Here is a 25,309-nt window from a genome sequence, read left to right as displayed (position 1 = left end):
GCCAAGTAATATCGGAAGTGTGTGTGACGGGGATCGTTCCTTACCTTAATTACTGCGTAGGTTTACCTGTGTCTCGGTATTACCACATCGACCACATGCACCTGAACTAGTTGACTTAAGCTAAATAAGGTCCCAAAATAGCGCTGGAATCACACTTAAGACATTTCCCTTAACTAGATAAGGTTCACTTAAAGAGGACAAAATTCACGTAAAGTTAACTTGAAAAATATAGTCCCTTAACTGTTAATTGGCGTAAGGTAGGAAGTTAAGTTTGAGAATCTGTGTAATTTTGATGTTAATTTGGGGACATATTAATTTAATCGAATCATTTGAAGATTAGCCCCCACCCCTCTCCCCTTCCCTCCTCCTCCTCCATCCTCTGACCCCACCCTCTCTCCTCCTCCTCCCTCTCCATCCCCTCCTGACCCCCCCCTTGAGGCGTTGGGGTGGTAGTGAGATAATAGTTAACATGGGACCATAAAAAGGTGTTGTGAGAGGCTTGTTAGTAGTGTGCGGTATTGAGGGTGGTGAGGAGGCGTGCAGCTTCTTGCCGACACCACACCACACCACTCCACGCCACCGCCACCCACGCCCACGTCACACACCACACCACACCACACCACACCACTGTTTTTATCTGCATAACATTCTTCTCCCTCAGCATCTTTCTTCCTTAGCATCTTTCTCCCTCGTCATCTCTCTTCCCCAGCTTCTCTCTTCAGCATTTCTTCCTCAGCTTCTCTCTCCTCCAGTATCTTTCTCCCTCAAACGTCCTTCTTCCACATTATCTTATCTTCTCTGCTCGCCACCTTCCCTCCACTCCACACCCCCTTCCCCCAACACTCCCCCGGGTCAGTACTCGACGTTCACTCTCCTGTTTTACATGGGTGGACGGGAGATGTTTTAATTGTAGGTGTTAATGTTACTGTAAAGACCCTCACAGCTGCAGGTGTTCCCACAGTTGTATGCAGTTTCCACGAACAGAGTTGAAGTTAGAGGGACCCCCCCCCCCCTCGAGAACCTAAGAGGGGAAAGGGTAAGAATACCTAAGAGGGGGAGTGAGGAGTATCCCAGCCATTTAGTGCCGGAAATACTCTTTTAGACCTTTTGAAGTTCATCTCTTTTACTGTTTTCCTTGATTTTTTTATTTTTATTTTATAGTACAGAGGAAATATTAGTTGGACTTAGATGCACGGTGTTCGGTATATGAAGGTAGCCAAACACATTGGTCGGGGCTGCTTTAGTGAACCCTCTGTGTGTTTTGTGATCTAGAAGAACTCTTGATCTTCTACTACACACGTACACGTGGTAGTTTTATTTTCTCAAGTTATATGTTATCCATAGTAGTTTTACTTTGAAAGTTGTCTTTAGTCCTGTAGTCAGTACTTTTGGTCAGTTCTGCCAGTGCTACAGAAATTGTTATAACCTGAGCAGTTTCCTAAGTGTTGCATAAAATCACTACGTTACTGACAGTTTCAGGTGTTGCACAAGCTAAGGAGTAACCCTGGGCAGTCGTCGCCACGGTGGGTATTGTTACATTAACCGCGACTCCTTGTAAGAAGGTTTGATTTTAACATTAAGGTTGGGAGGTAATGGAGCAGAGTTTCCTCATTCTTTATACTGTATGACACACACACACACACACACACACACACACACACACACACACACACACACACACACACACACACATAGCCAGAAATAAACGAAAGCACCGGCGGCAATTGCCATCGGCGCCCACGCCACTTACGTAGTGCCTCTCTGGTTGATAGAAAAAAAAGTGTGGGTGGTTAGGGACGCCTGTTATCCTGCCCCTCTAGCCTCGGGTGTCCCTCTGTAGTCAGAAGGCCAGTATGTAAACCGTTATTTACAAGCATTTGAGTAAAAGGATTTGTATGGCCGTGTCTGTCTCACTGTCTGTGATTTCCTTCTCGTAACCCTTCATGAGCCGATGATAGTGGATATGTGTCTTGTCCTTAGGGAGTGGACAACCCTTGTTGATGTTAGGGTCACTGGGTTACTGCTGCATGCACCGATGAATATGATACTTTACCGATAACTCGTCCTTGGGGAGATGAGGGTCGTTATTGGCCTTTACAGTCACTGAAACAGAAGTCATTGTTAGTGACTTAACAAGAGTCAGGTTGTTGCATCACTGGGGCGTGTTTCGTGACGTTTGTGGTGTTCTATTAAATTGCCTTGATGCCCCGGGGTAGGATTTATGCTATACCTTCGTGCCCACAAGTGCCCTGGTTCCTCTGATTATTAGATGGACTACACTGGCAGCATTGTGTAGCTCTCCCTGGCCTTAAGTCCCTACCGTAAGTGAGTGTTCCTGAGGGCCCAGTACAGCATGTGAGGAAGACGACAACAAGAGCCTAGAGAGTCGCACTGACGTCCTCACCCCACATTCTCTTGGGTTCCAGATTCTAATAAACTCGAACTGCTGAAGAGACGGTGCTTCTGTAGATAGCCTACAACCACAGGGCAGTTTCAGCGTCATATTTGTGTCCCCCCCCCCCCCATCAAATCATCTGCTGTGAAGTTAGTTTTTCAGTCATTTTCTTCACTGTCAAACTCATCCTCTCCCCTTCCTCTCTTACCCCCAAGACATTGATGGCTTAATAACATACAACAATGTTCAACAACTATTAGATCAGTCCACACACACACACACACTCACACACACACACACACACACACCCCTCACCACCATGTTATACCTCTCGTCCTCCTGCTGGTGTAAGATGTGGTGGGGTGGCCGGCGGTGGATAAGTTAGGAAGGATCATATCTCTTGGTTTTCCTGTTGACCTGACGTTGCTGCTGTGTTTAAGAGGCACCACACGGCAACCTGCACCTTTAGTTTATATTCCCCAGTGTGATCAACGTTTGTATACCTTTTTGTATTGTTTGTAATTTTAAATTTGTATTTAATTTATATTTATTTTGTTTTATTGATTGTTATTTTTATTAGTATTATTGTTGTTTTTGTTGTTCTTATGAGAGTTAATATTAATGTAATCATTATTGTTATTATTACGATTATTATCATTATTATTATTATTATTATTATTATTATTATTATTATTATTATTATTATTGCTATTTTATTACTATTATTATTTTTACTATTATTATTATCATTATTATTATTATTATTATTATTATTATTATTATTATTATTGCTATTTTATTACTATTATTATTATTACTATTATTATCATTATTTTATTATTATTATTATTATTTTTATTATTATTATTATTATGATAATTTTTAAGATTATTATTATTATTATAATTATTATTATTATAATTTTTTTTATTTTATTATTATTATGATTATTATTATTATTATTATAATAATTATTATTATTAAGAATATTAATATTATTATTATTATTATTATTATTATTATTATTATTATTATTATTATTATTATTATTATAGAGATATTAAGGTAAATATATTTTTGTTTAGTACTGTTCCCCAGGTCTTCTCTCACCCTCTTGACGGAGTTTCACCGCGCGAGATGATGAAAATTATTTGAGAGATAAATGAAGGTGCCTCTAGTGATCATGTCTTCCCCCGGGAAATCATGTTACAAGGAAGGCTTATTCTGGTCATGTTTACGGCCAGCGTGTCTTTGTGGGGGAGGAGGAGGGTGGGCGTGACTGCATTTAGTATACAGTAGTATATTACAACTGTGTTTTGCTGTAATAATAATAACAATAAAAATAACAGCATCAACAACAATAATAATAATAATAATAATAATAATAATAATAATAATAATAATAATAATAATAATAATAATCATCATCATCATCATCATCATATAGAGTACAAGAACAAGGTGCATTGGGAGTTTTATAAATTCTAATGATAGTAACAAGAGATGTACCCTAACCTAACCCCTCCCTCCCTATATTATCTTAACTCGGTTCCATTCTTGATAAGCCTTACCTGTTGAATACCTGGAAAAATATATTTGATTCTCAGAGGATCCTACAGTATGTTTATTTGCCCCTTTATCTGTATAAGAGAATTTATTTCATGTAATTGTATATAAAAAAGTATGTAATTCCTTTGTATTTTAGGTATTTATTAAGATGAGCGATTCCTGGTAAATTACGTGGCTAAACTATTATCGGTAATTAATATATCATCTGTCTCGGTAACGATCAGAAATAATATTAAAAAATCGAGGAAATTAATTTTGATAAATGAATACTGTTCATTAGTCAGTTATTTTACTATCAGATAAATTTATGCAGAAGGCGTCGCTATTCTTAATATATTGTGTAATTTAGACGGCCGTTTTGTCATAGTGGTGGGTGAGTGAGATGTGGTCACAGGTCTTTAGTTATGGGCAAAGTTTTAATGTACGAGCTTGGGATAATTATGGTAGCTGGGTATATATGTCTATTGTGTGTGTTGTAGCAGTCACAGTGAGGCAAACACTTGATATACCTGATCACCATTATTACTGTCACCTGAATAACACAGTGAGTATGATGATTTAACCAGTATAATGTCACCGTAGTTAGGGCAATACTTCGCCGTATTTAAAGGGTTAAAGGCAACGTATTTAAGGGTTAGGGCAACTTATTTAAGGGTTAGGGCAACTTATTTAAGGGTTAGGGCAACTTATTTAAGGGTTAGGGCAACTTATTTAAGGGTTAGGGCAACGTATTTAAGGGTTAGGGCAACGTATTTAAGGGTTAGAGCAACTTATTTAAGGGTTAGGGCAACGTATTTAAGGGTTAGGGCAACTTATTTAAGGGTTAGGGCAACTTATTTAAGGGCTAAGTTGCTGTATTCGTCACAATACTCGTGAGGTTTTGGGATCTCTTAATAGACTAGTTAAATGTCATCAGGGAGTTGTCATTATACTCGAGGGGTTCAACTCTTCCCGCACTCGGTAACAAGACTCATCATCCTCCGCTAATCATCCGGGTACATTGGAATGATACTTTTTCACGTCACAAAGGCCTTTAAGACACATGTGCAGTAGCAAGTTAAGACGGGAACTAAGATGCCGCGGGAAAAGTATCCAGATGAGAATATAATGTTGTGAGAATTTGTACCAACGTGAGTATTGTACTTTCACTATTGTTGTTACTGTACTGTACTACACTCACTGTACTCCAAATACAGTACAGCAGTAAGGTTCACATCAATGGTTTTTTAAAAGTATTTATTGTACTGTAGAAGGTGAGACTTAGTGTGTGTCTGTCTGTCTGTCTGTCTGTGTCTGTCTGTCTGTCTGTCTGTCTGTCTGTCTGTCTGTCTGTCTGTGTGTGTGTGTGTGTTAGAGAGGAGGATTTTAAATCTGGTGGACAGTCGAAGCCTCTAACTGACAGATGGCAGCGACAGTATTAATAAACTTAACTTTCCCTATAGAGTTAAGGAGAGATTCATTACCCTTAATCTTCTTTCTCTACCTTGGTCCCCACACACACACACACACACAGTCTTCCCCATCACTTCAACACCCGTCTTTAACCTTCGGCCACTCCTCTCATTATCATTCCCTTACTCATTTACTTCCCCCATTTCTCCCCCCCCAATCTCTCTCTCTCTCTCTGTTTATTTATATTCTATACCTGCCAAACTGCTGCCCGTTATTGCGTTTTCCAATACAATATTTACATTCATTTCACCCTAGACTGATATTTCTCCCTTCCCTCTACCGTGCTGGCCTAAGCGGTTCATCAGTTTCAGTGTGTGTTTTTAGAGCCAGTATTGTGTTTTGTGGTGTAATTCCTTCACTGTTTAAATGGTATAGTCGATGTATTAGTGGTGTAATGGTGTAATATATATACTGGTGTAATTTACAACTTTTCTTGAAATTTCAGGTATAGAGAAAACAGATAATTGGTTCACTGATCCAGAGCTCATTTATCAGTTCAGTTACTTGTTGGTGTATGTTGTATTTATATGCCTCGTTATACAGTATATGTTGTATTTATATGGCTCGTTATACAGTATATGATGTATTTATATGCCTCGTTATACAGTCTGTTGTATTTATATGCCTCGTTATACAGTATATGTTGTATTTATATGCCTCGTTATACATTATATGATGTATTTATATGCCTCATTATACAGTATATGATGTATTTATATGCCTCGTTATACATTATATGATGTATTTATATGCCTCGTTATACAGTATATGATGTATTTATATGCCTCGTTATACAGTGTATGTTGTATTTATATGCCTCGTTATACAGTATAAGATGTATTTATATGCCTCGTTATACAGTCTGTTGTATTTATATGCCTCGTTATACAGTATATGATGTATTTATATGCCTCGTTATACAGAATAAGATGTATTTATATGCCTCGTTATACAGTATATGTTGTATTTATATGCCTCGTTATACAGAATAAGATGTATTTATATGCCTCGTTATACAGTACAAGATGTATTTATATGCCTCGTTATACAGAATAAGATGTATTTATATGCCTCGTTATACAGTATATGTTGTATTTATATGCCTCGTTATACAGTAGGCTAGAGGGTAAGAGTCTCACTGATGACCTTCTCGTCTCAGATTGTTGTGTTCACTTTGTTCAATTAACTCTTTTTAACTGTTTCCCCACGAATCATTCTCCACTTGACACAAACATTATGGAGTGACAAGATGGATACGTGTAGTAAGATGGGTCAGTTTTATTTGATTACGTTTTTTAACTATTATTTCGAATTTGGAACTTTTTTTTTTTTGCCATTTTTTTTTATGTAATTTTAAACATTGTAATTATCTAAGTGATGGAGTTCATAGTAATGTGGTGTATATATTTGTATTTTTAGTGTATAATGTATTGTAATTATTGGTAAGTATAAGTGCTAGTGACTGGTAGATTAATCTTAGTGGCTTTGTAATTTAATAATGTTCAGAATAAATTGTGCTGAAAATCTCCTAATAACCGACGCATACTCTGTGTGTGTGTGTGTGTGTGTGTGTGTGTGTGTGTGTGTGGTTAAGTGAAGCCAGTTAAGTGTTGATAATAGCCTATATATATAGCCTTGAGGTTAACTGATGTGTTGAGAAACTTGTCACATTTACTAGAGAAACATGACGGTATACACACCAGCCAGCCAGTTCGTCATGCACAACACAACTACTCGTGCCTGCTGGTGGTGTGTGGGTGTGTATAGTTGGTTCTGGCGGGGTAAAAACTAGTACATCTATAGCATGGGCGGGACTCAACAGCGGAGGCCATGTAACAGGTCCACTACCAGCCTACACTACAGGTGGCGGTGGTGCTGCTGTGTAGGTTTAGTGATTGTTAGTGTGTTAGGGAAGCTTTTGTCACCGTGTTCTCGCCCTCTCATTTGGACCTTCCTAAAAGCGGAGTAAAACCTTTATATTGTACTCGTTTTATGGGTGTATGTTGGTTGATAATTGTCAAGTACTACACTTGCGCAGACTAACTGTAGGTACAATTATAAGTGAAAATATTCCACCCTCTCCCCTGCTTATGTATACAAATATTTACTTGTGCGTGTGTGTGTGTAATAACAGTTTTATCATGACACACACGGACCCAGACACAGGGTGTAATTTGATAATTATTCTTGTTATGTTTTAAGACATAATTAACTTTGTTTCTTTTCTTTGCAGGTAAGTATGGAGTGAGGACTGGCCTTGGACGCAGGGCATGGGCGTGGTGAGTGTGTGGGCGTACGGGCGTGAGGTGTGGGCATCTGTGGTCTGTGTTAGGTGTATACGCTCCATTGTTTGTAAATACTCCCCTTATTATTGTGTTTATACGTGTAAATAGGTTATCTGATAACGGGGCGTCACCTCCGTACTTTTCACACGTTATTTATCATTATTTCTCTGTAGTAGTCTTTGTTTAGCGGGATTATTACTGGAGTATTATGGATAATAAAGAGTGCATAATATAAGTTAATGCTGAAACGGAGTCTTATAATTTGTGCTTCTCGTTTTGATAGTCTCGCTGCGTTCCTTTACTCTGTTTACGACTCCATATCATTGTCTTACGATTAATTTATGTATTAGGTGTAACACTACAAACTTATAATGTAGAATTGAAAAGAGAATTGTGTGTAACTTCTTTAAATCACGTTGATGCCAAGTGACCAGGAAATTTTGACTACAGTTGTTCAGAGGAGAAAGAACGCATCATTGGGGTTGTTGTTGTTATTGTTTTGTGGTTATGGGCGTCTGGCGGAGTGGCGGGGGAATGTGGACAATACTGAGCCCCGGGATTCGAAACACCCACCAGAATTTCCATACTTGGGGAGGTATGCTTACATTAGGTTCGGTTCGGTTCGGTTCGGTTCGGTTCGGTTCGGTTCGGTTAGGTTAGGTTAGGTTAAGTTAGGTTAACATAAATACATTTTGGTTGGAGTGTGAAAAATACATCGTGGTTGGTGTTGATGGTGGGGAGAGGTGTGGGGGGGGGGTGTGGTGACCATCAACTCCCTCCTTTATGGTCCTCATTGTTTTGACGGTTCGTGCAGCCCCTCCGTGACGCTAGCACGTGATGAGGGCGAGTGGGGTGGTGCTGGCATATGAGTGGGGTGGTGTGGCATGTGATAGGGGTGAGTGGGAAGGTGGTGGCATGTAACAGAGGTGAGGGGTGGTGCTGGCTTGTGTTAGGGGTGAGTAGGGTGGTGCCGGTTTGTGATAGGGGTGAGTGGGGTTGTGCTGCCTTGTGAGGGTGGTGCTGGCTTGATATATACATGTGTATATATATATATATATATATATATATATATATATATATATATATATATATATATATGTTGAGGTGTTGATTGTATGTAGAAGTCCGCGTGTTTATTGGGCTAATGAAATATATATATATATATATATATAATCCTTCAGACTGCAGTCTTCCTTGTTGGTGCCAGACAAACCCTGGTAATTCAGGAAGCCTCTCAGCGAGCACATGGTATTGTCCCCAAGAATTGTATTGTGCGGACACTGCTTATTTGTTTACATGTTTACTATTCTGTTTTTTGTCATTATTATTATTTATTAATTATTATTATTATATTGCGACGGTAATATTTTTAAGGGGGTTCCGGAGAATATCTCAGCCTTATTGTGTGCAAGATGATGTTTGCATAAGTTAGTGGTGTTGTAGTGTAAATGATGGTGATGATGAATTAGTGATACTAGTGGTAATGTGCTGGTAGGTAGTGATGGTGTACTGGTTATGGTGATGTAGTGATGGTGTACCGGTTATGGTGATGTAGTGCCGGTATAGTGGTCGTGGTTGACGTAGTGGTGGTATAGTGGTTAGGGTGACGTTGTGGTGGTGGTATATTGGTCGTGGTTATGGTGGGTTTGAGAGCTTATAAAACTTGCAGTTGGTTTATCTGTGTTCCATCGGCGGCAGGGGAGGAAGGCAGACAAGATAGGCAGGCAGTTTACCCCCCCTCCTCCTCTTGTAAGCGGAGTTGGTTCCATCTCACTGTTATTGCCCTCAACCCACTAACCCGTGTAGTTCAGTGCGGCCTGATGCAAAAATGTCGAGCTCCATGTAGTTCGTCTCTCGCTCAAGGGTCTGGTCTTCGTTCCGGGTGTTGTAAGGATCGAAAGGTAAATTTCCTCTCGTTGTTGGAGATATAAGAACGGTTGTAACTGGTTGACTTGAGGTAAATCTCCTAATATAATTTCTGAAATGGTATCATGAGTTACATTTGGTATTTACCTTTATGGGATAACGTTGTCTTATCACCAGTTAAGGGGGGGGAGGGGGAATTAGCCTAACGAATTTTGTGATCCCTGAATTGGCCGAGAGAAGAAAAAGAACTTATTTATTGTTTTTGTGTGTTTTAGGCTTTTCATCTGGTCGTGTTATTAAGGATGAGTCCGTCTCGCGGGTTGGGATAATTTCTCCCTGACAGACAATTTGGGAAGGCTTTTAGAGATAATAACGCGTCTACATACACCATTACCCACGAGTCTTACACCACCGGATCTTGGCGTTAACAGTTTCCTCCAGTGATACTGTTCATTGCCTCAAACGCCATTCTATCTTCATCACCTTGACCATTGCCATGTTGTTGTTATGATAAGAGTATCGAGTTGCCTTAACTTTATTGGCTCCGGCCTTGACGAGGTCACTCATCCATCCCTGCCTCTATTGGGGGACGTAGATTACTGAGCTCATCACTGTTATCATTAGGATTATTGGCCCACCTCGCTTCGCATTCACTAAGGTTCGTACGATAGATACTTGTCGTAACTGAAGGTTCAAGAATACGTCTCTCTAGGTAACTTAAGCTAAGACACAAAGATAACATTCAATAGTAACACCAACTTTACATTTGAGACGATTTTTAACTACTGTAGATATTTAGCACTTGTTACGACACAGAATTAGTATAGATAATCTTTTGGAATAGTTTCTCTGTCTAAAATTTGTCTCTTAGATGGTACAGTGTGAATGTATTTAGTTAAGGTAGAGTGTCAGTGTAATTGTGATGTTGTTTTTCTTTAATATAATGTGTGTTTGTGTGTGTGTGTGTTAGCTTAAGTCAACCAGTTAGATGCTCTCTTCCGTCTTCACTGGCGAGGAAAATTCATGGTATGAATCTCTGTGGATCTGGTCCCAAGTCTATATGGAGACTGAGATTACTGACAAACCTCTTCTTTATTGCCAGGTGGAGCGTTATTGCGACTCTCCTGCCTCTTGCCATCAGCCTCAATCACCACTGCAACCAATAACGATGAGCTGATCGACTAGTCATCGTCCTCGCCAGGATTAGCTGATCACTTAGTCCGGCAATTGGAACGAGGATTGGCTGTTTATTTAGGCTAGTGGGACTGAGGGATTAGCTGATCGCTTACACTAGAGGGGCTAGAAAATTTGCTGATCACAAAGTTAAGCGATTGGGATGTGGTTTTATTCAGTGTTATTATGTTTACATGTTCCACCAGCTATGGAAGTAATATGATGTACAGTACACTCCAGCCCGTGGCCCCCTCCCTCGGGTGTGATATCTACTGTACTCCATCCAACATCCCACCACCTATTTATGTAGCGTTTACCTGGCGTTGATTCTAGGGCTCTGTACCTGAAAGAGTAAGATGTACCTGGCGTTTATTTGGTGTTGATTCCAGGTTCTTCTTACCTGGAGAGTGATTGCTTACCTGGCGTTTACCTGGCATCGATTCCAGAGGCTCCCCATCTCGGGCGTGATGATAAATCGTTGCCCCGGCGCCACCTCGTCCCACAGGTGGCATACCATCTGTAGCACCTCAGAAAAAAGGGGAGTCAAATTGGATCACCGGAAGATAGGTTAGGTTAGGTTTGAATAGGGTGGTTAATCTTCAGGTGAACAAAATGGGGCTAATATGGCTTCTGGTGATCCGTCACATTTTTACACCTGTCCTACACCTGTCGGACAGGTGTGGGGTTATATGTCCCTCCCTCTCCCCCGACTGTCGTCTCTCAAGCATGGTGTGAAATTTTACCACATTGGCTACTGGTTTGGTGTTAAATACTTACACCCCCTGACTGCTGTGTTATACTGTAGGTGTGATGTTAAATATTTTAGCTTGTGACCGCGATTCCACAGGTGTGAGTTTGAAGTTTTTACCTGTGATCGTCATGTGGCAGGTGGGGTGTCCTCCTTGGTGCTCACTGCCTCCTTCCTCTTCTTCTGTCTCATCCATCTTTCTCTTTGTTTCTTTCCTCCTCTTCTGTCTATTCCTGCCTTTTATTTTGCTTCCTTCCTCTTCCTCTTCTGTCTACTCCTGCCTTCTCTTTTGCTTCCTCTCTCCTCTTCTGTCTCTTCTGCCTCCTTCCTCCTCCTTCTCTTCTGTCTCTTCTGTCTCCTTCCTCCTCCTCCTCCTCTTCTGTCTCTTCTACCTCCTTCCTCCTCCTCCTCTTCTGTCTCTTCTACCTCCTTCCTCCTCTTCTTCAGTCTCCTCCCAACCTCCTTCCCCCGCCTGTCTTTTCCCTCCGTATTATTCCTCCCCTTTCCTTCTCTCCTGTTCCTCTTCCTCCTTGCTCTCCACACACTGCCAATAATGTGAGAGTTGTGTACTGACTGTCCTCTTTTCCTCTCCTCCCCTTCTTGCCTCACCGCTTCTCTCCCTTGCCTCTCCTCCACCTCTCGCCTCTCCTCCACCTCTTGCCTCTCCTCCACCTCTTGCCTCTCCTCCACCTCTCGCCTCTCCTCCACCTCTCCTCCACCTCTCGCCTCTCCTCCACCTCTTGCCTCTCCTCCACCTATTGCCTCTCCTCCACCTCTTGCCTCTCCTCCACCTCTCGCCTCTCCTCCACCTCTCCTCCACCTCTCGCCTCTCCTCCACCTCTTGCCTCTCCTCTTATTTCACCATCTTGCTTTTCACTCAGCCTCCGGGGTTAGTCTCCACACAGTAAAGTAATAACGAGAGTTGTGGCGTGTCGAGTTACAGTGGAGGTGCGGGGTGTTGTCAACGAGGGACACACACACACACACACACACACACACACTAGATCTTTTGGTTGGCTCAGTGTTTTTTTTTCCGTCCGTCAGTTAGCATTGTAGCATATTTTTGTGTTTTTTAATTAGTGTGAAGGATCCCGGCCGGAATTCTCGTTAGTGAGGGAATAGAAGAACACTCCCCGGAAAATACACACAACGTATAGTACAGTGTTGGCATGTGTTGAGTGTTTGTTTGCGTGCGTGAGTTTGGCGTTGGTAGTCACAAGGAAGTGTTATCATGTGCTGTGTGTTTGCGTGCGTGTATGTGGGTGTACGTGAGTGCTGTGTTGGGAGAGTCACAGGGAATCCTTGTCCTGTGTTGAGTGTTTGCATGCAGGCGTGTGTGCGTAAGTGAGTGCGGTGTTGATAGTTATAGTGAAATGGAGGTTTAAAATTGAAAAAAAAAGTTTATTAAGCCAGAGTAATACAGACACAAAGTGAATAGCAACAACAACTAACTTCACTGCAGACATGACTGAGCCCCTCAAGTGTTGCAGCTGTCATGAAAGGCGTGTGATGAAGACTTTACATTTGGGGAAGTCTAGCAGTAAGATGTAGCGTCTCTGCCCTGTCCTGGTACAGTAGGTTGTGTTGGCAGAGGTATACGGTTCACTCTATACTATTTCTTTATCTGGCATCGATAACCACTCCAGCTGCATCATCGTATCACTCATCATTTTCCCGACAACACCAGAATCGTAATGAAAATCATGTCTTTTGAAGGCACCGGAAATTTACCCTCTGATATCAAATATATTTTTCGGTGGATGGCAGAAAACAATTTAGTTTTCAATGAGGACAAATTACAACTCCTTCGCTGTGGAAAGAATGAAGGAATTCAAAAGTTGCGGAGTACAAAACACTGTTAAATTTTCGCGGTGGGTGGAAGGGAACTGTGTATATAACGTCGGGTAGTGTCTGTGTAGGATGGCCTGACCTTCGGCGAGCTCCTCAGGGTGACCGTCACATTAGCTAAGTCGACGGCTAGAAATATCATAATTACAACTTTTACAATGAGAGACACCAAGCCAGTGATGATGTTATTGGACTCTACCAAGGGAAATATTATTGTTTATCAACCTCGTAACTCAAGGCCGGTGAAGTTATCGAGAGGGAAGAAATGTTCACTCAACACGCACTTCTCTCATATATTGAGTTAAACATCTAAACTACAGGTTACATCGGTGTGGGACAGGTGCGAGAAGGGGGTCGTTTTATATTCCTGGGAAATATATGAAGGTCAGCTCTCTAATCTGCAGCAGGAAGTAATCCGTGCTTGCTGCACCGACAGACGGTATCTATATTTATAACAACTTTGTGTGTGTGTGTTCCGTGTGCATTTCCACCGTTTTGAAGTTAAAGAGCTGAAATTTGGTAGGGAGGTGCGGGTAGCGTAGGGGCGGGTCGGATGTATTTCCACCGTATTGAAGACAAAGAGCTGTACGTGTTAGGGAGTTGTGAATGGCCTTGGGGATGGTGGTGCACCATCTCCTGCTGTTCCACCCTGGCGAGGCCGGATAATTCTGGTAGTAATGTTTAAAATTGATCTACCGAAGATTGTTAATATATGAAGAGAACCCAACGATAACATGAGAGCCAAACATACTAAACAGATTATTGTTTATCTTCAATATGGAAATAGAAAGATTTCTCCTTACTATATCTGATTGTCGGGTTGTATTGGATACACTAGCTTGCAGGTTACAAGCAGGAACACTCGGATGTGTCAGGTCAACACCCGGGAGGCTTGGTCACACACTGAAGGAGACGAGAGATCCCTGGAATCAACCCCAGGTAAATACACAAACACAAACGTATATGGTAACTACTCCCGCTGGTGTGTACACATCCTCAGGGAAACACATGATCAGATCCTACGCTCGCCTTGGGTTACAGGCAAGGGTGCAGTACATCAACAAGGCAAACACCCATTAACACACATCATTGAGAGTGACAGGTGAGATGGCGTCACAGGTGTGTAGTGGTGGAGGTTACAGTGAGGAGAGCGATGTGAACTACCTCTGATGGTGGTAGACAATTGGAGTGGTGGTGTACGGTGCGTGTTACTCCCGTTACCACAGGTGATGGTAAATAGCCAACCAGAGTGAGGGAGGCTACTTGCTGCTCCACCTTAACGCTACTTATTACGGCGTCGGACACCTGCCGCCAGGACGAGTTAGCGTGCAGGTGAGATGGTTTTGTCATGTATGTTTTATCCTCGGTTACTGGACCTGTGTTTAGGGTCAGTTCCCCAGGGGACTCTGTTAGCAGCATTACAGTGAGCGATGTGTCGTGAAAGGACACCTGGATTTACACTATCAAAAATTTGCTCGTAAAAATCATTTCAATCACCCTACAATGTCTGGATGAATCTGCGTGGGTCATCTTGGCAATGGAAAAATCCCCAAGACTTTATTTTATTTAAGCCGCAATATTTTAACCCCGGATAAAGAAAACCTGATGTAGGGCCTCTTCAAAATGGGGTTGGACGGGTCATGGGGCTGCGATTAAGAGTGTATGACGGTGGTGGCGCCTCAAGTGTACTTCAGCTACACTCGGGGTGGGGGGGGGGTCATGCTTGGCTGCTTGGGCTAAACTCTCATGCACCGCTGCTCTCCTCTTCCCCCTTCTCCTCCTCCTCTATCACTTCTTATCCATCTGGCTGTTTCTCCTTCCCGCCGCACCCACCACGGATCTTCCCTCGACTGGTCGCGGATCCCCTGTTAGACTGTCCACTGATCCTCAGCTAGACTGTACAAGATTCCGTCGATCTGTCCATTTGGCATTTTTTCCGTATACTCATGTCTGTCCGATTGGCTGTCCATCCGTTTCTATATCTTCCTTCCTTCCGGTGTTGTGAGAGTATTGTGTTTAAATGTGAATTATTGAGGGGCTTGTGTAAACCTCGAGGCATAACTCGTGTAAATCCAGAGTTGTAACTTGAGGCTTGTGTAGATGCCGAGGTGTAAATTTAGCGGCTTGTGTAAATCGCGACGTGTTTAGTGGATACTTGTGTAAATCCTTTAGTGGAAGTTAAGCTTTCTTGTAGGATCTAAATTAACATAAGAATTCTCTGGGTGTTGTAAGTTGTTGCAGGTTATTAGAGGATTATTGGGGATTTACAGGTGATTTTAAGCTGTAGAAACACACACACACACACACACACACCATCTGTGAGGGAATTACTACACCACGTGAGGCCCCTCATAACACCATCTGTGAGGGAATTACTACACCACGTGAGGCCCCTCATAACACCATCTAGTTACTACACCACGGAGGCCCCCATACACCATCTGTGAGGAATTACTACACCACGTGAGGCCCCTCATAACACCATCTGTGAGGGAACTACTACACCACGTGAGGTCCCTCCTAACACCATCTGGGAGGGAGTTACTACACTACGTTTTTGCTGTTCAACACCTACATTAATCTGTATGTTCACTGTATGTTCCTTTACCTTTCTCTAATGAAGGCTTTTGTTAAACCACCAATGTATGTAATAAGTCATTTATGCCCAATGTATATTTTCAGCCTTCGGGCTGCAGAACTTTTTCAATAAACCGTTAATTATTATTATTATTATTATTATTATTATTATTATTATTATTATTATTACACACACACACACACACACACATCATCAGTCCTCAGCAGGTGTTGGAGGTGAGGTGGGAGACTCGGGCCACACATCTCGGTGACTCTCAGTGGCTTTATCCTCATTCTTTGTGTATATTGAAGACATGTGTATGATGGAGGCTGATTGAATTCGCCTGTGTAACTTCCTCCAAAAAGTATCTTTACGATTTTATGTGAGACAATATGACACAACGGACGGAGGATTTTGACAACCCTACGGAGACAACAGGAGTCGCGGTGCTCAGGAGTCGCGGTGCTCAGGAGTCGCGGTGTTTGTTTTGAAATTCATCGACTTTTTGGAGCGAGTGGACATGATTACTATAGTTTAAGTGGGTGTTAGTTGTATTATTGTTTGTGTGTCATGTGTAATCTAGGCTGATCTATTTGTTCACGGTTAGGTTAGGTTAGGTTAGGTTAGGTTAGGTTAGGTTAGGTAAGGTAAGGTAATAGTAGTATATTGTGGAAGAAAGGATTTGGACGAGTGTTGATGACGTTGATATTTTTACCAGTGTCGTGTGATATTCGAGTTATTGTATAAAGGCATCCAGGAAATGACGTCATCGGTGGGCTACATTGGTGATTGGCTGGTTATCTCCATGACATGCTGACCAATTGTAAGTTCCTCCCGAGTGAAGTGTGGTTGGTGTCTATGTTGAAACTTGATTTAGAGAGACATTTATCGAAAGGAGTAATTCATAAATAAGAATAAAAATGAATGATGCGTGTAATATTTTTGTAGCTGGTGTAATAGTTTGTTGATATGTTGAAGATGTAAGTGAAAGTAAGGCATTTAATTAGGTAAATTTTATATTAATGATAATAGTAGTATCGTAGTAAGTTGTTTGTAGTAGTAGTAGTGGTGATTCACAGATGTCATTGCTCTAAGGTACGGTTGGTCCGTAGAAGGTTTGCCCTCCCAATGCGTGTGCGGCTCATCTTATGACATCGACCACGCCATGGTGTGCAAGAAAGGGGGCTTCGTGTTCATGAGGCATGACGAAGTAAGGAATCTAACAACTTATCTATTGGAGGAAATCTGCCACGACGTCATGGTGGAACCGCCCCTCCTTCCATTGGACGGTGAGAACCTCCGTCACAGGACTTCAAACACGTCCAACGAAGCCGTGTCGACGTCAGTGCTCGAGGATTCTGGACGTGCGGACAGCGAGCCTATTTTGACACAAGGATTTTTTATCCCATAGCCGCATGTCACCGTAACCTAGCTCTCGATGCTGCACACAGGAGGAATGATAACGACAAGATTTGGGCATACGGGGAGAGAATTCAGAACGTTGATCAAGGCAGCTTCAATCCTCTTGTGTTCACAACCTCTGGTGGAATGGGACCAAGTGCAAGGTGCTTCTACGCCAGACTCGCGGAGGTGTCATCTGAACGGAAGCAGCAGCCCAGAAGTTATGTTACAGCCTGGTCGAGATGTCGTCGGTTCTTCTCTCTGCTTAGGTCTGCTTTGCTTTGCCTCAGGGGAAGGAGAGCATCGGCCCCAAAGCCGACATCAGTCGCAGATATCGAATTTGAGGCAACAGTCACTGAATGCCGCATAGATCTGCGGCTCAACTAACTCAACACAGCCAGTGTAGCTACTTATGTATTGGGATAGTTAATTTTAAGGTAATAAAATGGCGGCGAAGGTATGGTTATTGGGGGAGGCATGAGGCCACGTAAAAAAAACAAAACAAACAATAGTGGTGGTATTATTAGTAGTAATAGTACCGGTGGTAGTAGTAGTTGTAGTACTAATAATAATGATAATAAAAATATTAACTAGTAATACTGTAATAACAATAAATGTACAATACTTAATATGATATATTAATTTCCATTCGGTGGCAATAAAATGTCGTACATATGTTTGTTTGTTCTTTTTAATGAAGATAGATTGCTTCAAAAATAATCATACACACAGTAATCGAGTGGAGAGGGTATCAGTCATCTCGCAAATACATGTAGTGTAAAGTTAATCTCATGGCAGGTTAGATTGGCCCGGTGGAGAGCATCTGAGAGCCGATAATACTGTAATGAGTCTGTCTCGCCGGGGTGTTTAGTGACCCGTGAGGCGCACTGGGTATTGACCGACTCTATACACCGGTTATTAACTGACTTCAGACATTCTCTATTGGACGATGTCATGACTGGTGCAGTAGAGCGAGTCGAGGACATTGACTGGTAGTGTGAGGCTTGTTGGTGACCGCCGCTGACTGTACGTGTTCCATCAGTGTGTTTACCTGGCTTATCTTCAAGGTTCTAATTAGTCACGTATCAGTAACCACTTCACTTAGTAGGCTTATTTATTTCTCTTTGTTTCCAAGAATCTTGTAATCGTGATTGTTTATAGAGTAATGTAGTGTCGCTACTAACTACAATCTTGAAAATTCTGTACGAGAAAATTGACTTTCCAGAGGTGGATTCTGTAGAAAAATACAAATGCTTTTAAAGTGCGGCACATTTGAGTGTATTGACGGTTAGTGTGTTACGTCCACCATCACTAACATCTATGTTGTGAGACTTGATTAACTCTCCACATTCCCCAAATTGAGGTTTACTTAATATGCTGTAATGAAAGTCTAAGTGGCTTCAAAACTTTACTGACACTACCGTACCTAGATGCGTTCTTCCGTCAGTATTTACATACAATAGTACGAATCTCAGAGACTGTGGGCAGTGTGAATGGTTCCCTTAACGGTGGTGTCCTTGGCAAGTGGGGCGGTGAGGCGGCCACCAAATACAGGTTGTTTACAGCGGGTGCAGTCCCCTGTAAAGCAAACTCACGACACATGCGGAGAGGATTCTGGTTCAGCTTGCGGGGGGAAGTTAAAAGGAATAAAACTTGGGGCTTCTCCTGCGGGTCACATTCAACACTACTGACAAAGAAGGAAGTTATCGTGCCTCCCACACCGCCATGATCACCACGTCTTTAACTGAGAGCCACTAACCAATGGCCCTGGGACCATCACTGTTAGACCAAACTCCACTAACTACTGCACACACACCACCACTGCTAGTACTGCCCTCACTTTCACCTGCCCTAGTATTTTCACCACTGCCCCGAATACCACCTGCATCGCCCCAAACACCACCACCACTATTTCCTCCATTTTTTTTTCATTTGTGGCACTTCCCAACACTCGCCACTGCCCCAACGATTTCACCAATGCCCATCGCACCACCAATGCTCTCCGTGACACCACTACCACTTCCCCAAGTACCATTACTACTGACCTCTTGGCCACAACTTCTCCCCTAACAGACCTCTTCCCCTCTCTCACCGCCACTTACCATGGAGGTTACGAGAGTACAAATGTCTTCCTTGATTCACAATTAAAGGAACTTCGCCGCCTCGGAAAGATTGATATTTCCGCACGGGTTGGATACATGATGAACCTCTGTCTCCCTGTCTCTCTTCCCTCTCCTTCTCTTCCCTTTACATCTCTTTCTTCTCTTCCTTCTACCTGCCACCCACCCACCCCTGGCTACCACGTGTTTACATCACAGTAACACGGGGCGCGGTGATTTATTCCGACATATTGATGTTACGACCGACCCCGCTGGCTGTGTGAGGATCCCCCAGGTGGCGTGTATTTTGCGGCACCTCCTATGAGAGACGTTCAGCCCCACATTTCTGCTCGGGTGAATCTAGTGTGTGTGTGTGCGTGCGTGCGTGTGTGTGTGTGCGTGTGTGTGTGTGTGTGTGTGTGTGTGATACATTTATGTTTATTATTGGTTAATGATAAATACAACCCCTTGGCTGATTCTTGTGCAGGATGTATCGGTTTGTTTATTATTGGTAAATGTTACTGTAGCCCATTTGATGTTTGTAGTGTGTATTATCTGTATTTAGTAATGTTTATTATTGGCTAGTGATTACAGTAACCTCCAGCATTGTTTTGTCTCATCGTCTTTATGAAGTTTCAAAGCCGTTAATTCCAGTTTATGTTACATTGTTTGTCGGTTGTTAATGATTGCCAATTGTACCGTATTACGTGTCCTCTCTCCTGCGTCATCAATACGGTAACCTCCAGCACATTACATGTTATTAGCGTTAAGGTTCTGTGGAAGATTTGTTTACAAGGATGATTATTGTTTATGTTTTGCTTTCTTGCAGGATAGGTAACTCTTGTCTCTCACCTGTGTTTTATAGAAGTTGTGCAAGGATGTTTTTAGTTAATGGAGTTTATGGTGTAATCAATCTTTACCTTATTTACTGGTGAAGATTTTTAACGTGTGTGGGTGGGTGGGTGGTAGTGGGTGTGTGGGTGGTAGTGGGTGGGTCATCATCATCATCATCATCATCATCATCATCATCATCATCATCATCATCATCATCATCATCTCTACATTCTACAGTATCTTACACGTAGAGATGAAGGAAGGAAGAGTATTAACACTGTAGCAGCTCTCCGTAATCTAGTGACTCACGCCACTTGGCCAATACTCGTCACTCCTGATTCATTTGCTGTATACTTTGTACCCTGCGAACCATGGGTCAAATACCTCTTCGTTTGAGGATTATATATGAATGGTTTTGGTATCTCCAGGGGGGTGTCTGCCTGTCTAGTGTTGGTCCAGTAGTTTCCTCAAGCACTACAGTACCAAGCTAAAGAGAGTCTTGTGTTCTCTGTTGCTTCTTTAGCGATGTGTTTATTTGTATCCTATAAAGTTAGTAATTTATTTTTAAAAAGTTGGTTATTTTCATGTTGATTATTTATATTTCATCTGTTATATCTTTATCATCTTTTCTTTCTGTTTTTACTTGTGTTTCTTTCCCATTGTTGTAACTTTCACTGTTTTACTTCTTTGTCTTAACCGATGATTTTCTTTTGACAAGATTTATTTTTGAACTCGTTGCTCTTGTTTGTCTTATAGTGAACTAGCCAAGTGTGTGCCAAGTTTTCTTTTCTCTAACCAAGTTTTCTTTCTGTGGCGGCGCCCCGTGACCCTCACAGTCGACAGGAAGCCCTCCATTCAGTAATTGCTTCCCGATTGTCTGTCAGTTGCTTCGCTGGCCAATTAGAGTTGGCGGAAGCTGTTCCACCCTCCCTCCCTCCCTCCTCCTCCTCCATCCCTCCATCAAAGTCAACTTGTACTTGGCAGAGGTGACAGGGAAGACTTGTGGTGATGGTGAAGGAGCAGAATGGTCATCACTTGGATCACATTGCCCCTGCTGTCTGGGTGGCGGGTGCTGTTGGTAGTCTTGCTAAAAGCCAGAGAGGGAGTCGCGGGTCTGTTGGGTTGTAGGAGCCTTCACCGCCCGATTGCTGAACGGTTAGCGCTCTCTCCTCTCCTCTCTCTCTCTCTCTCTCTCTCTCTCTCTCTCTCTCTCATTACCGGGGGGTATCAGAGTAAACAAACCTCACTAATTCAGCATCTACTGTATACAGGTCAATTTACTCAGGATTTCTCCTCCTCCTCCCACCTGTGCTAGTTATCCTCCTCTCGATTAGGAAAATAAACCACAACCCAATTTTCCCCTCCTACTCTTGAATGGGAATAAGGGGTGTATAGAATAAGTGGAGGTGTGTGTGTGTGTGTGTGTGTGTGTGTGTGTGTGGCAGGTAGGAGTGGCGGAGGAGAGACTCTGCATAATCCTCTGTGTAAAGCCTCTCACGAAAGTTTTCCTTTCCAATTCGTTTAAAAGGGTAAACAAGACGACCACCTCAACACCGTCCTTCTCTCCCGTTGTTTGTCTCTACCATAAAATTTGTGGAAAATATTTGAAGTCCTAAGCTGAACATGTCATTCATGCGGAACAGGTTAAGAGTCTATAGTTTTAGAAAAGACGTCACCCCCAAAAAAACTATTAAGTTCCTAGTAAACTGCTAAGTGTATATTTAAATACTACAAAACAAGCTGCAATACTAATAGAAAACTTGCGTCAAGAGGACAATACGCTGGTCACTGAGGAAGAGTACAGATGACTGAACATCATAAGGAAAAAAAATCATTCTTTTCAACTGTTGTGTAGAAAAAAAAATAAAGGTTTCATCAATCTGAAAGTTCTTTGAAAATTAGATAAAAATATTTTAGATACCTGGACGTAGGGCTACAGCTACATTACATAGTGTGAATACCGTGAAAGTGGATTCCTCAAAGTCTAATTAGGGTTGTGTGGTACAGCGCTGTAAAACTTTCGATACACGAGACCGCTACTGCACTCGACCGTCTTCACTTCCTCAGCTGTAGAATATTACAAGAACTCCCTCGATCCTGAAAATAGTTTGAAAATATAATACAGGCGTTGTAGATGCTTCTCAGGGCCTGCAGGGGAGAGGCAGTCATCGTTCTCCAGTATCGTAGGATGTATATTTATAGTACAATAATACCTTCTAACTTAATTCCCTCAGAAATAAGCTAATAGGTTTAAAGATATCCTAAAGAGCAAGTTGAGTTGTGTGGGACTGGGCACGAGGTTGGTTGTGATTCAGGGTCCACCTTTATTGCTTCTTGGAATATATAAGAATGCTAGTTGTATGAGCCGTGGCTGTAAACTGCAGTAAATCTCACCAAACTGCGTGTCTCTAGAGTTGGTGCGGATATGACCTTGTTGAGCGCTGAGGGGGTATGAACGTTGGGGAGGGAGAGGGGGGAGATAAGAACGTTGGGGGAGGGAAGAGGAGGGAGATAAGAACGTTGGGGAGGGAGAGGAGGGTGATATGAACGTTGGGGAGAGGGAGGAGGAGATATGAACGTTGGAGGGAGGGGAAGGAGGGTGATATGAACGTTGGGGGAGAATGGGCGTTGGGGAGGGAAGGAGATATGAACGTTAGAGGGAGAGGAGAAGATGAGAGAATGAACATTGGGGATGGATAAACACAGTAGTTCGGTAGAGTTTGAACTTATTGTTGGCCATCTTCAGTGTGTGTGTGTGTGTGTGTGTGTTCTTGTCGTTTTTGGTGATGAAATGTGTGTCCAAAAACTCCAAGTCAAATTTTTTGTGTGGCTTAGCATGGGGCTCTCTTGTCTGGCGCCGCTGTCGGAGTCTGTCTGGCATCTTCACAATGTGTTCGTCTATCATTGTCATCGCCTGCCTCACGCTGGTAATGGAGTCTTTAGCTTTATCAAACGGTCTTCACAACTCTTTTAATCTCTCTACCCCAGTCCGCCTACCAGTTTCGTTGTTCGTTTCGGAATACATTACCGTGGTTTTTTATTTAGTGTTGGGGGTCTATAGGTACTACTGCTGCTGCTCTTGATGTAATTAAGAACTATTAAATGTGTCAGAATGAATGATCACTGGTTTAGCCCCATCATCTGGTTCGTCTTGTTGACTTTATCGTGTATCTGATCTGCAACCAAAAGCTACTACTGCCAGGCTTTTTCCCCATCTCTTTTCTTTATAGATTTCTTAATGTAACATTTCAGTACTTGTGTCCCGCCAGCAGTGATATTCGTGCGGGTGTCTGGTAGAAAAAGCTGCTATGTAGATATTTCGGAGGTGGTTATAGATCAGATTGAATCTAAATGTGGTTCTGATCAGACTGATTATGTGGGAACATTTTCGTGTCGTAATTGCGAAATTTCACAGCAGTAGACACATTCAAGTAAGTTATTGATTAAAACGCGGATTAAAATTCTGAGTTGTCTAAGATTTTTAATTTGATGTGTAACAACGAATGACCTAAGACTTTCTTTGTATTTATACTGTTTGATTTCATTTTTTCGCTTAATGGTGTTTCTTTTATTGAGTAAGTACGTGATGTATCGTGATCACTGGTGGGGCCGCGGAGCCTATTGCTGGTGCTGTTTATGGCGTCTTCCCCCCTCGTCACCTGTCGCCTCCGGTGGTGATGAAGGTGTGGTCTTAGTTAATGTTGTACCTGTACGTGCTGACGTCTTCTCTCTCGTTCCTGACGTCACTTTTCCTTTCTCTTACATCACTGGCCTTATTGCTGACTCCACCTGCCCCTCCCCAGTTAATGTAATTATGGGTTTATTTTATTTTTAGTTCTTGTGACAGTTCGTGGTGACGTCAAGTGGTCGTTGACGTCACGTACTGGTACTCTAGTGATGACAGTATTGGCTGGTGTTCTGTTATTATCTCGACATTCACTGGAAGGCCACAGTATTTTTCCTGTGTGTTTATCCTTCAGCTTCTCAGCGTCGACTCTGCCAGAGGTACATACGTCTCCTCCCGGCAAAGGTTTTACTTCCTGGTTGGAGGTCAAACTTCCTGCGAAAACTTGACAGAAATCATGACAAAACCTTTATAACCTTCTTACTTTCTTCTTTTTATCTTTGTCTTCGTATTGTCTTCTTCCTCGACTCTCCTGTTTAATACTTCCATCTTTGTCTTCTTCTTTCTTCCTCTCTCCTTACTTCCATCATTTTATTAAGGTATTTCAATTCGTCTGCTCCTATTGTCGTCCCATATACCAGTGCACCAGACCAGACCTTAAGGATAAACATTGTGGCCCCATCTAGTATAGTACGTGTTCTTGTTTCCAGATTATAGCTTAACGACCAAACTACCTGTGATAGCGAGGAAGGACAAGAACGGTGAAAAGATATAAGATAGCTTTTAGAGTGTGTGTGTGTAAGTGTAATAATAATAATAATAATTATTATTAACGGTATATTGAAAGAGCTCGGCAGTCGGAAGGCTGAAAATATACAGTTACATAATTGGGAATGGATCTCTTTGATTTGCAAATAATATACAAGTAACATGTGAGGATAAATATGATATATAATAACTAGGTGGGGAGAAGCTCAAACTACAGGGCATTTCAATATAGTGACAGTAAAAGTAAGATTGACTGGCAGTGAATACACTGGTGTGTGTGTGTGTCCTGTCCGTCCATATAATCTTGCCGCGCGATTTCTCCAGCTAAAATTTACGAGAGAATTTGTCGGACCAGCACTGATGACTGCTCGCAGGATCCACCGTTAGGTAAGATCCACACTGATGTTGGTTCTCTCTGGCGTCGTAAGAACAAGTTCCTCGTCGACGCTGTAAGATTCAAAGTGGATTTTAGAAGTCGTCGGTAAGGTCGTAGAGTTCCCCCACCCCCACCCCCCAGGAGTGTATACGACCTCTGATGGGAGGACACGGAACGACCTGGAGATAAGCGTTTAGTGGTGTTTGTAGCTCGGTCGCAGTAAGAGTCGAGTCGTGATTAGGAATGCTGGGTCACGTCCCCCCACGCCCACTCCCAGTCCACTCTGCTCGGC

The sequence above is a fragment of the Homarus americanus genome, unplaced genomic scaffold (genome assembly GCF_018991925.1).
Source record: "Homarus americanus isolate GMGI-L3 unplaced genomic scaffold, GMGI_Hamer_2.0 scaffold21314, whole genome shotgun sequence".
Classification (NCBI taxonomy): Eukaryota; Metazoa; Arthropoda; class Malacostraca; order Decapoda; family Nephropidae; genus Homarus; species Homarus americanus.
Note: the sequence above shows the minus strand (reverse complement) of the source record.